Source organism: Vulpes lagopus, chromosome 19 (genome assembly GCF_018345385.1).
Source record: "Vulpes lagopus strain Blue_001 chromosome 19, ASM1834538v1, whole genome shotgun sequence".
Classification (NCBI taxonomy): Eukaryota; Metazoa; Chordata; class Mammalia; order Carnivora; family Canidae; genus Vulpes; species Vulpes lagopus.
Window position 1 is genome coordinate 16,519,851 of NC_054842.1, and position 13,121 is coordinate 16,532,971.

The window sequence follows — 13,121 nt, forward strand, 5'->3', positions numbered from 1 at the left end:
ATCTCCCAAAGGCTCCACTTCCTAACACCATCACATTCTGAGGAGATACAAACAGCTAGTCTATAACAATAATCAACTGTATGTTGGTTTTCGAAGTGGAAGGTTCCTAGTGATAAGGAAGGGGGGATAGTGGCAGATGAACCTAAGATTTCTGTTTAGGGAAAAAAAGAAAAGAAAAGAAAAACTAACACAGTGGAGTCAATTGAATAGATTTAATAATCAAATAGTTTAATAATCAAATAGAGGACATAGATATGGAGCAAATTTAAGTTTTGGGGAATAGGAATAATATATTCTTTTTGGTCTTGAGTTTAAGATGCTTGTGAGTCTAAGAGATAGGCAATTTGAAGTATGGGTCTGTTTCTCTAGAGGAAAGTTCTAGAGTCACACGACAGAAAGTCAAGAGTATCAACTACTTGCCAGAAATCCTAGGCATCTACTTACTCTTAAATGACTGACCATCTGGCTTTTGCCAAATGTTTCTTTTAAAGGAGACCAGAGATTTTTCTATCACCTAGTCAAAGGATTGTTCTTCAATGTTTAACCACTACTGATTCTTTGACTAGTTCTTCTTTCTCCCCCTAGTCCTTAAATGTAGGCCTTTCTTAAAGTCTGTCTTCAAATTTCTCTTTCTATTCTCTTCCTTAGGGAGTTGACTTGCAGAGCTTTGACACTCTCTCCTTGCAAATAGCTGCCAAATCTCTATCCCAAGTCTCACTTTCCCACCTACATTCCAAGTAATTTTGACACTGTCGCTTGGATGCTTCTCAGGCACCCTCAACCTGGGGCAAATTGAGTTTTCTTTTCCTTCAGAAGTTTCTCTTCCCCATTATTGCTACTTAGGCTTGAATTTCACCCAAGGTTACCTTTGAAACGTCTACTTCCTCCTCCCCTCCATTTAAATATCTGTCATTTTGTTACAACTTAAACACTTTAAAGAATCACTGTGTTATGTTCCCACCTTTTCAGTCCCCTAAACTCAGCTCAGTTCATTAGCTCACTCAGATTGCTCTAAGAAGCCTACCACCAGCCAGTCTACTTTCTCTCTCTCCTCACATTTATTCAACTCACTGATAATAGGTTAATCTTAGAAACTCCTAATAATCGGTTCTCTTGCTGAAAAAAATATTTATTGTTTTCCATTGCTAACATAATTGGAAATAAAGTCCTCACTTTATATCTGAAATCTCCACAATATAACTTTGTATTATAGTGGTTGAGAGTATAGACTTTACCACTACCGGTCAGACCTAGATTAAGAGCTAAGACCATCACCTTAAAAGCTGTTTAACTTTGGGCAAATCATTTAATATCTTTTCATTTAAAAATTGGTAATAATAATAATACTTAGCAGTTGCCTCATAGTGTTCTTAAAGTTAAAAAAATAATGCATATAGGATATGTAGGAAGAAGCAGAGCACACAGTAGGTGCTCATTAAATGGTTGCTAGTATTACTTCTATTAGCCTTTCAAACTGCACCAACTTACATTATTTTATATTTTCCAAACATACCAAATGTGTCTGCCTCCATACCTTTGTTCATGTTATCCTCTTTACCTTCATCTGTAAAGTGCCAACTTTCAAGATCCACTTTAGATACCATCTCTTTCAAGAAGTCTTTCTAGATATCCCCAACCAGCTGCAATTTCTCCCTGCTGGGTTTTCCTTAACTTCTGGCATTTATAGCATCCTGGTTCATATCAGAGTGTTACTGCATACTTCCCATCATTAAATTGTGAGCTCTCTGAGGGCAGACACATTATTTTTTATCTCCTGCAGTGAAGGAGTTGATGATGGAAACACTGTTTTCTGATCCCCACCCAAATACCTAAATAATTTACATGCAGGAATTTTTCCTAGCATTTCCCTAATTTTGCTCAATGTCATCTATATTTCTGAGGAGCATCTGGAACTGGCTAACAGATGGGAAAGAGATTAGTGAGCAATTTTTTATTTGTAATAATACATTGCAATGCATTACTAATTAAATTAAATTAAATTATTAAATTAAAGGGACCACCGAGGTCTGCAGAACCCCAATAAACAGTTCTAAACAACTGTATGCAGCATAATTACTATTATAGGTATTTGTAGCATTAAAGTAAAATTTGTAAGTTAAAAGAAAATCAGAAAAGTCCACATAGATTTGACATAGATTCTCCAAAGATTTGTGTATTCCATGAACGTTATTTTAGAATGTTATAGTAGAGTCTGAAAAAATTAAGACATAAGATCAACTGTTCTTGAATTGAAATATTACACAGTTCTATTGTTTAACAGAACAAAGGCCTTTAAGATGGACTATAGCCAATATGAACCCTTGTGAAGCATCCATTTTTATTACAATGTATATGTATTTTGTGACTGATGAATCCCAGATGGTAAAATTACAACATATCCAAGGAGTTCTGAACAATATGAGAATTTAATGAGACACTGTGAAAAAATACATACGGAATAAGAATGAAGATAAATGACGGCTTGTAACAGAAATTGTTTTTATTGTTTGTATGTGAATGAGAAAAATAATGATTGTTCTTCCAAATGAAAAAAGTTGTCATTATTCTTTTGTTTTCCAAAACTGTTGTATAGGAAGTGTTTCCATTTTTAACCACAAACTACTCCAGATGATGCCACTCTTTTGGGTTGGAGAAAAGTAATAATATCGGTATCAAGGTCTTTAGACTTAAGGCATTTTAGTAACATAATTTCAATTTTCATCACTTATATTTTCTGGATAATATCTCACTGTAACCACTGATTATAAGACTGCAATACTGAATCTATTTCCAATGAGAATTTGAAGTAATAAGATAATTTTAATGTTATGGATTATAATTTCATAATATTCAAGAGGCACTAGAAGATAATCAGGACCTGGCATCAAAAATGTAGTTTCTAATCTTTGTTATGCAACTTTGTTAGCTCTGTAATCTCAAGAGGGCCTCAGTGTTCTTATCTGTAATGTAAGGAGAATAAGGCCAGATTTCTAAAAGTTGTCCTGCTTTAGTGTTTCTTGATTTCTGCATTCTGGTTTTTCTTCCTCAATAATTCTTTATTCCTCCAGCTGTATTATTAGCTCCTGTGCTTTGTTCTTTTTAACGATTTATCAGAGTCCAAATTTCATTAGACCCCTTCCATCACATCTGTGTTATTAAGTCTCGCCTGCTCTGAACACTTGCTAAGCCTTACTTGCTTTATAGGTGTTCACCATTATTCTGTCTTCAGTTCATACATAATCTTCCTTAACCTGGCAATCATATTACACTAAAAGTTACATTTCTTGTCAATCATTAACATCCAGCACTCCTCATTTTTGATCCTCATCCAGAGCCTTCAATCTGATACCTTGTATCATTTCTCACAAAAGATGCTTTTATCACTATCTTCAAGACAATTAAATGTAGCAGATATGAATTCCCTTTGGCAAATGTTGATAGAGTTTGTCACTGTCCTTCCCACCTAACCAGTTCAATGTGGTATCAGCTCTAAAGTCAGAGAGTCTAAGAAAAGTCCGAAGTCTACCAATTACTGGTTGTATTAACTTTGGGAAAGTCATTTAACCTCTGATGATTTTATCTCCAAAATTATTGTCATAGAGAGGTTGTAAAGATTAATGGCTTTAAAAAATAAGTGTATATAATAGAGAACAGTAATAGATAAAAATGCTTTTGTACTAGGAACAGTGAAGTTTAGAATACTCCCACAGTTGGAGTTTGTGTTTTATTTTTTATTCTTAGGAAGATTTCATGAAGAAAAAGAAAAATCAAAATACAGAGGGAGATGAGATCTATATTAAAAAAAAAAAGACATAGGGGCTCTACTGGAATGAATCTGAAGAGGTACATATCAATTCAGCAAAGTTTAAAACCATAGAAATCCACAATTTTAAAATGATAAAGAATTACTGGAAATTACCATACTCTACTGACAAAAGTGTAAATTGGTACAAACTTTGAGAGTGAAATTTTGCAATATGTAACAAGAGTCTTTAAAATGTACCCATATAGTAATAGTATTTCATCAAAGCTAAGTTGTTGATTTTGAAACTATGTTACGGTCATGTAATAAAAACAATTCCTTGTTTTTGGAAATGCACACTGAAGTATCAAGGGATAGAGAGGGCTCATGTCTGTAACTTACTCTTTGAAAGGCTGTATTCTTTGGTGTGTGTGGTCAACCCTTCTGGCACCAGAAAGCTGCATCAGGAATGCAAGGTGCTATCCCCACTGCTACCTGTAAGCTGGGAAATGGGGGACAGTCGTGGGTGTGACAGTTTTATGTATCAACTTGGCTGGGCCAGGGTACCCAAATGTTTGGTTAAATATTACTCTGGGTGTTTCTGTGAAGATGTTTTTTGGATGAGATTAACATTTAAATTGATGGTGAAGTAAAGCATAACATGGGTGGGCCTCATCTGATCAGCTGAAGGCTGATCCAAGCAAGGCTTGCCCCAAGCAAGAAGGAATTTTTCCAGCAGACTTTGGACTTGAAACGCAACTCTTTTTTGAGTCTCTAATCCACTGGCTTATCCCCTCAGATTGTGGATTTACCAACTCTCCACAGTAACATGAGCCAGTTCCTTAGAATATATATATATATATATGGCGGTTCTACATCTCTGGAGAACCCTAATACAGTAGGTAATTAAAAATGTCACATGGCTTGCTTACTGAAATTGGCAGCTTCTTTCTTTATTAAGCATTCTTCTAGGTATTGTCCACTTTTTATGAGATTCTAAAATTAGAGTCTGTATTTTCAAAAATACTATTCTAACAGTTTTTGACAGTTTAAACATTACTTTAGTGGAGGGACATTTTTTTTAGAGTTTTTTCTTTTGCCATTTTCAGTGATATCACTATAACTTATTCCTAAATGATTCAATATATATTCTCAAATATATATTTGATATATATTCCCCAATTATTATTTCCAAATATTAACATTTAGGAATATTTGGGAAAGCTGAGTATAAAGTAACTGGAAATTCTTTCTCCTTCATGAAACTTTTCTTTACGTATAAAATTATATCAAAATAAACAATTTTTAAAAATAGTAGCTATCTTGTTCACTGGTTCAAGAAGGAAGACTGAATATATGCTTAGCCTTTTCATCCGACCCCAAGGGCCTGAAAATTACAAAAGAGGATATCGCCATATCTCCTAAAATAATAAAAATAGAACAATCAAAAGTAGTATCCTCATATCTTCAGACACTATGAAGAATCCTTCCATGAGAGAAAATAGATGGGAAAATAGAAAAGGAAGCCACAGCCAAAACATGCACAGAAGAAAACTCCTACAAAGATGGATGTTGGTCCAAGGGTGTGTTAACACTACAAATGTCAGATAATGAACATAGGTGGGATCTGGGACAACCAAGAGAGTGATTGGTTAGAGTACTAAAGTAGAACACTACAGGGTCATCGCTTTTTGGGCCAGTCAGGAAGCAACGAAGATATCTGTTGTCACATAGAACAGAGAGAGTCAATGCCGGGGGGCCGGGGGGAGGGGGAGTAAAACAGAAAATTTAGGAGGCTAAGTCGTAACTACCCAAAAGCAGCTACTGGCACACTCTGGTCAGAAGTTTTATCCCACCACTTCTCCTTCCATATATGGAGAAAAGCTTAAGTACTAGAGGTGGTGGAAGGGGAGGAGGGCAGGGGGTGGGGGTGAATGGGTGACGGGCACTGAGGGGGGCACTTGACGGGATGAGCACTGGGTGTTATTCTGTATGTTGGTAAATTGAACACCAATAAAAATAAATTTATTTTAAAAAAAAGCTTAAGTAAACAGACAGTTCATAACCTCAAATACACAGTTGAGGACTCAATCTTAATAATCAAAGGGAAAAGCCAATAATGAAAGAGAGGAAACAAGCCCAACAAAAGGAAGAACTCAATACCTATAAAACATTAGTTTAATAAAGTGAAAAGGAGAGCATTTTAAAATATTTAATAACTTTAGAAAGATGTGGAAGAATATTCATTTTTTAAAAAGAACCAATAGAATATCATGGAGATTTACAATCTGACCACTGAAATTTAAAAAATCAATCTATACTATCAAGATGGTTAAAAAAATCCGTAAGCTACAAGATTGAACTAATAAGGATTTTTCACAGAATGCAACCCAAACAAAAAATGATGTATAGGAGAAATTAATAAACCAGGAAACAAGCAAGAAAATAAAACAAAAACCAAAGAACTAATAGAGCTGATCAAGATAGACTTCCATTAAAAAAAATACCATAGACTAGATGGTTTAAATAACTTTTTTTTTTTTTTTTTTTTTTTTTTTTGAGAGAGGGAGTGAGCGAGCAGTGGGGAGGGGCGGAGGAAGAGGAAGAGACAGAATCTAGGCATGGAGCCTGACACAGGGCTCGGCCTCAAGACGCTGAGATCATGACCTGAGACAAACATCAAGAGCTGGATGCTTCTAACTGAGCCACCCAGGCGCCGTTTACATAACAGTCTTAAACAACAGAAAACAAATTTATTTCTCACAGTTTTGCAGGCTGGAAGTCTTTGGCTTATAGATGGGTATCTTCCCACTATGCCCTCTTTCTCCTGTAGCCTTTCCTCAGGGCATGCACAAGGAGAGGGAGAATGAGATTTTTGGTGTCTTTTCTTATATGGATACTAATCCTATCAGATCAGGCTCCTACTTTTAGGGCCTCATCTCTCTTTATTAATTCCTTAGAGGCCCCATCTTCAAATACAGAGACCTTGGGGCCTAGGGCTCCCACATCTGAATTTGGGGGGTACACACAAACTTTAGTCAATAATAATCTGAAACAAAAGCTAGTTCTTGAACAAGAGAAAATGCAGAAATAAATTGTATGAGAAACATAACTAAAGAATCTTAAAAACATGTACAAGCTCCTAGAGGACACCTTGAATATTTTTAACTCAAAAGGAAATTTAAAAAGTCATATAGAAAGAGTGTAAGAAAAGAAAAACTATGTTAATTTCATTTAGGAAAGTAGATTAAGAAAATTCTGGCTAAAGCAGATCAGATCTGTAAAGTAAGCCCCATTTATTAGAATAATAAGAAAAAGACTGATCATGGCCAAATAGGCATTGAGAAGTAAAAGTTAATTAGTTGCTTGAATGGTTCCCTGCAAGCTGGCCTACCACAAATGTGGTATCTTACAAAACCTCTCAGAAACTGGCTATAGCCCAGGGCATTAAGGAAATCAATATTGGTCAGCAATAATGTTTGGACCCCATTGCTACTTCCAATGATTCTCATGTCAGGGAAGGGGCTGGTGTTAACACAATCAATCATGTATACTGCTGTGGCCTACTGGCATGGCAATCCTGTTTTCAGCATCTTTTTTTTTTTTTAAGATTAATTTATGAGAGAGAGTATGTGTGTACAGGAGAAGGGGCAGAGGGAGACAGGGAGAGGAAAACCTCAAGCAGACTTCCTGCTGAGCATGGAGCCCAATGTGGGGCTTAATCTTAGTACCCTGAAATCATAACCTGAGTTGAAATCAAGAATTGGATGCTCAACCAACTGAGCCACCCAGGTGCCCCTAACTTGTAGTATCTTATATTTATAACCAGAAGCCTTAGATTTCAGTTGGGCTGGGACTTCTCATCAATCTTGAATGCAGGCTGTCAGGATAGTGCTAAAATCAAAGTTCAACTGCATCATATTACTACTATATTCTGGTTCCTGATCATGCCAAGGGAGGAGCTGGTATTTCTCTAATTACTCATTAGAAGTTCACAGTTCCAATGGTCAAGGTCCCTCTAATGGAATCTGTCACATGGCCCACATAGATTGCTATGCTCTGCTGTAGAATGGAATGAGGCACTGGTGACTCTCCACTGAGGTACTGACCCCTATTCCTTTAAGCTTTCCCCAGCAAATACTCCCCCGGCAGATCTGGCATATACCAGTATATGTGCTGTTTGGCCACCTACAATGTTTACAATGATTACAATGACATGTCACACTACAAATTATATAAGGAAAACCATATAATCATATTTGCTGTCCCAAAGCATGTGAGAAATTCAACATTCATAATTTTTACAACAAAGTTCCATCTCAACCTAGTACCATTTATAAAAATAAATTCCAGACTTGACTAAATACCAATATAAAAAATAATAAAATTAGAAAATAATATATATAATTAAGTATAAATGTGTTTGTATGTATGACACTAAAGTCATAAAAGATTAATAAACTTGATTGAACACAGTGAGATTAAATCTTCTATGGAACTAAAATTCAAAAAAATTGAAACCATAAAATAAGTTCAAAGAAAAGAAAGAGACAGAGGTAAAATATTTCAATATATAAACATATGGACTAATATTTAGAATGCATGTTGTATGGGGGAGTGAACGTACTCAGTAGAAGAGCTTTAGAAAAGCAGGGAAGCTTTAAGTCTGCTTTTCTGTTTATACTGTGTTTTAAATTTTATAAAAGACTAAATTTATTTAATATGCTAATACAAGCCTAATTATCACTCTCAACAACATAAAAAGTATAAAACAAATTTGTGATTTTAAATATATTAAAACGAAGTCTATGTCTATATATAGTACATTCCACGAACAAAGAGTTAGAAGGAGAAAAAGAAGACTGGTTGGGTCTATTAATAAATACATTAGTAGCGATAATCTATATTATAGTATTTCCTATGCCACCAATACCAGCAAAAATGCACAAAATAAAATTCAAATACAACCTGGGAGAGACATGTTAATAGCTAAGATCTTATTCAAAGGCTACAGAAGAGCCCATCCAACTCACTATTTAGTTTGTATACAGGGTGGCACGTACTGTGTAGGTGCTTCTGAAAGAAAGAATTACAGAATTTTAATTTTAGATTAATAATTACAAAATTATAGGATACCCATAAAAGTGGTTCACTGCTATTATTTGTACTATCCAATTTTTAAAACCCACTTTTATAAAGACAGACACTGAATCACATTTTTATAAGATAGCTAAAATGTTCTTCCCTCATTATAAAAAGTGTGAACTGGTGGGTTCCCACCCCCCCCCCCATCCCCGGACTTTAGGAAAACCAGCAATGAGAGCACTTTGGCTTGGGCTCAAATGAGAAAGGCTTTATCGGCAATTTTAGAATTGAAGAGTTTTACATTCAGGATTCATTAATCACCTAACATCTCAATGTACAGAAAGCCTGACTAAAAGAAACCACCCAAAAAACCAACCAACTCAGCATTCATACACACCAATTTTCCTCCACAATTTTTCTTTAATATAAAACCAAACAAAAAAAAAAAATCCTAATAGGTTAAAACAAGTCAAATGCCCAATCTACATAGGTAAATACTTCACAAAGGTCAACTGAATCCATAGCTGAAACTGAATTGTGCAGGTTTTCAGTGAAATCATTGGTCACATAAGACAAACAAAAGTTAACAGTTTGCATCTCATGGTGAGGCTTCTAGGAAATGACACCCAAGCAGCATTAGCCTTTGTTTTGTGCCTCTTGAAGAACTGCACATTTTATTTTCCAGCTAGTTTAACATATTAAGAGTATATCAGTTATTATATGGTAATATTTTGGTACTATTCATAGAAGATCCCTATAGTAAAAGATGCCAGATTTCCCAAAGAGGAGCTTTGGATCTGACTTAGAAGTCTCAGATAAATGAAATATGTTATTGAATATGAATACAGAGGGAAGAAACACAAGATGCAACATAGACAAGTTACCTCCTTGTATGTTTAGGAATTACTTTCTCCTTCAAGGTATCTACACTAAGAGGCAAAGTGTGTCCTGATTAATATTTTAGTAGTAAAGATCTGAAAGATCAGAACCTTGGCAAAACCTCAATTCGAAAATTGTTAACAAATACTTCGTGACAAGACTACGTGATTGAGTTATTACAAATTTATTATTAAGTTAAGGTAGTAGTTAACTTGGATCAAAGGGATCTAGTGATTGAGAGTGGCCATGAGGTAGTTTCTCTGGAGCAGGCAATGTTCTTCAAGGGTCTTAATAACCATGACAGATAATGAGTAAGAAGAAGAGATTCATCATTTCCCTAAATGTGGTAATACAAGTGCTCTTACTTTGAGATAATTTGTGAGCTGTTCATCTAAAATTTTTACACGTTTTTGTATGAATGGTACAATTCAACAAAGAATATATCTTAAAAATATATTATATTACAGTAAAAAGAATAGATTTGAAAAAAGATATGATGTTTTGGTTTTGGGTAGAAATAGGGCTCTCAGAAAATAGGACTGATTCCATATGTCTTAGAGGTAAAATAGGTAGAACTCACTGATGTATTTTGTGTAGAGAATAATGTAGTGATCAAAATTGACTATTAAGTTTTCAGCTTCAGTAACTGGATCAAAGTTGACAACTCTTATGTTTCCAGAGAGACAGAACAGTTAATTGAGTTAGATATTGCTTAGGATTTGAGTAAGGAGAACAGAGAAAATGATACTGGATTTAAACATGGAAGTCATTGATGATTGATGAACATAAGGTCAGAGGTACAGATGAAATCCTCATTGGAGCATGTGGAACTGAAATTAAGATGAAAGTCGAGAAAGTAATTTTGTTCAAACTACTATTTATCTTTCCAATTACTTGAGGCCAAGGGCATTCCTAACAAGAGAAATAGCTTGATCCCTTATTTCCTGCATCTGAGCTGTTGATTCTTAGAGGAAATTATATAGTCATGCTTATTGGTACCACTACAAATCCAAAGACTCCAACCTCAGTGGAGCTGTTAGTACATCTTCAAGGCTATCCTTTCTATGTATTCTTTCTCTTGCATCTGTACAGTGATTACTGTAAACCTTTATGAATAAATCCTTCCCCATTTCCTCATTCTCAAAACATAAACTTGCCTCCTATTTTATGCGGAAATCTCCATCACTTGTCATCACAATACCTAAAATATTATCTAAGACTGCTCTCTAACTTATTTGCTAGAGTTTCAGACCCTGAGCCATTCTTTTGTTGTTGGTTCTAAACTAGTTCTTGAGAGTTTGCTATGAGCCAGGCATAATGCTCAGGCAAAGACAAAAACCCCCTCCTCAAGTAATGTTAAGTGTAGGAGACAAATACATGTGGCACACTAAGGGTTTCAGGTAAAGGGGGTTAGGCTAGGTTTAGGTGATGTCTAAACCAACCTGAAAAATGGTAAGCAGGGGTCAAAGCTCTTATGATGTGCCCTCAGAACTCTCAATTCCCTAGCATATCACTTAATACATTGTATTATAATTTGAAGTCCTCTACAAGATAATGAAAAGCCACTTAGGGCAAGGTTCATATAATCTTGTTAACCACTGTATCCCAACATCTAAAAAAGTTCCTGTGAAAGAAAAGCACTGAATATTTAGAGTACTATAAAATAATGGAAATAATATGAACTTCAGAATTAAGACTGGCCCAAGCAGCACTGATATTCAAACATTTAACAACCAGGATGGATGTGTGTATCAACTGAATATTTTCTATAGCTCTAGACTTAAATTCTGGCTCCATTTCCTGAGATTTTTAAATTAAGGCAAGTAAGTTAAGTCTGAGCATCATTTTACATCTGTATGTATTGATCATAATAATACTTAATTCATAGGATGGTTTTAGTGATAAAATGAAACAACATATAAAAACGCATTTCAGTATCTGATACACGGAAGACATATAATAAATGTTTGATTTCCTTTCTACACTGCTTTTAAGCAACGTCTATTTATAGTTAGATAGAAATTTAAAATATGCAGAAACCAAAGCAGAATGAATGTATTCTAATTATTTCATCTTTCCATAATGATTTTTCTCAAGTACTCAATTTAGTTTGCTTCTAAACTTTAAAGTAGATTTATTTGTTTGTTTATTTATTTGAGAGAGAGAGAATGTGCATGAGTCCTCACACACATAAGCAATGGTGGGGGCAGAGGGAGAATTTTAAACGGGCTTGATCCCCCAGCATAGAGCTCCAGGTGGAGCTGGATCTCAGGACCCTGAGCCAAAACCAAGAGTCAGACTGAGCCACCCAGGTGTCCCACATTTATCTTTAATCTTCCCTGTGATGTAAACAATCACTGTTCATTCATTTACCTAATTAACAAATTTGTGCCTATAGTCAACCTTAGATTATACTTGATTCAACAGAAATTTAAGAGCCTATTATCTGTTCAAAATTGTAATTTAGCTTTATTATTCATGTACTAGCTTATGCAGATATTTCTGGATAGATTCTGGCTGAATAAATACTTCAAGATGCTTAAAAGCTATTCTTTCTTTTTTCTTTTGTTTTAATATTAAGATAACTAATGAATTTCATCCAAAATCAGAAATCAAAGTTGAATGGAAAGAAATAGCTTTTGGCATAATTAAAAACTGCTATCTTTTACAGCAACTATATGCTTTAGCTTTAAAAGTTTTTAAGGAAATAGTTAACAAATAATTAGAAATCTGATAAATTGTGCTAAATGCTAACTTCAAATCTTAATAATCGATCTATATGATTTAAGTCTTTATTGGTTAAAAATATCCTAGTTTATTCAGTATATTGAGACTTATTCAGTATATTGAAACAACAGATCCAACGATAATTACAATTAAGTTCTTCAGACAGTCTACCAAACACAATAGCAATATAAATGGATTAGAATTCTATCTGTAGGTTGAACAAAGAGAGCATTGATTTCTGGTGGGCTTGGTTATTTCTCCTTACATGTGCTCATTTTCAATGACTTTAAGCTATTTGCCATGGAAGTCATATAGTTGATTTATGTAAAGGTAAAATTTTGTTCCACTAATGTTGTGGAAGAACGATCTTTAAGTTCACCACTTCCCTTAAATCATAAGACACAAGAATAGAATCTCAAGCTAGTCTAATTAGAGAATTTCAACTTGTCATTCGAAATGATTTATACATTGTCATTATGTTCCTCATTTTAGAAATAAGTGTCATAACTTAATAAAGAGTGACGGCTTTTTTACTCTGGGTGCTAGTGAGCACATACATAATTACTGTTTCAAGAATCACTACACAAATATTGAGAAAATGAATCACTAAAGAGTTTTAAAATGAGAATGTGAAAATTGAAGTAATTTTAAACTGCATGATGTAAAAGCATGAGAGCATGCTTCTTCA

The 13,121-nt window shown here is 34.6% G+C and overlaps 1 protein-coding gene across 1 annotated transcript in view; it reads right to left on the bottom strand.

The window, feature by feature from the left end:
• The window catches only part of ZCWPW2 (zinc finger CW-type and PWWP domain containing 2), a 109,177-nt gene that overhangs the window by 95,874 nt on the left and 182 nt on the right, over nt 1–13,121 (bottom strand). The gene's annotated exons all lie outside the window — the stretch shown is intronic.